Below are 765 nucleotides of genomic sequence, written 5' to 3' on the forward strand. Positions count from 1 at the left end.
GAGGTCTGTCATGAACTCTTCCCAACAATTTTGCGAGGTAGAAATTAAGATTTTCATCTGGCAGATTGAAAAATGGAATTGACCCTGCTCAGATAAGTCAATGCACAGAGAGGACAGTAGGGCTGGCCCCACCATGAGACATGATATCCTTTAATGACCCACAGCGCAACAGGGGACAGCACTGGAGACACAGCATTTGTGACCCACCACCCAACCAGGGCAAAACAGGAAGTGAGCACAAGAGAGCAGCAAGGAGAGCAAAGTAATGAACGAAGTAATGAATGAAGTCCTGAAAACAGACTTCTGACTTGGTACGGGGGTGGGGTGAGGAAGAGGTGGGCGGGGCATGCAGGGCTTGGCACCTCATCAGACTTGATCAGAAAACACTCATAAGGGTCAGCAGACAGACCTGGAACTTTATAGGCTTTTCTTTGAAATATTTACCTATAAGATAGACAGGATAAACAATCCCGAGGAGGAAACAAGGGGACTGACGGTTCCAGGGGGACATGGGAGAGGAGGAGGTGGGGAAAGAGAGGAGGAGGAGCCAACAAACCGAGGGACAAGGGAACTAAAATCAATGGCAAGGAGGGTGTAGAATGCCTGGGGTGGGGGATTCGATCAAGGGCAATGTAGCTGAGAGGAATTACTGAGAGTTGAATGAAGGTCGAATTTGATAGTGGGACAGGAGGAAAGTAAAAGGAAATTGAGAAAAAAACTAGAAGGCAAAAGCCTTTTTTTTTTTTTTTTTTTAACTTTCAATAA

The sequence above is a fragment of the Echinops telfairi genome, unplaced genomic scaffold, assembly GCF_000313985.2.
Source record: "Echinops telfairi isolate 266 unplaced genomic scaffold, ASM31398v2 ScPeMD7_7475;HRSCAF=8513, whole genome shotgun sequence".
Classification (NCBI taxonomy): domain Eukaryota; kingdom Metazoa; phylum Chordata; class Mammalia; order Afrosoricida; family Tenrecidae; genus Echinops; species Echinops telfairi.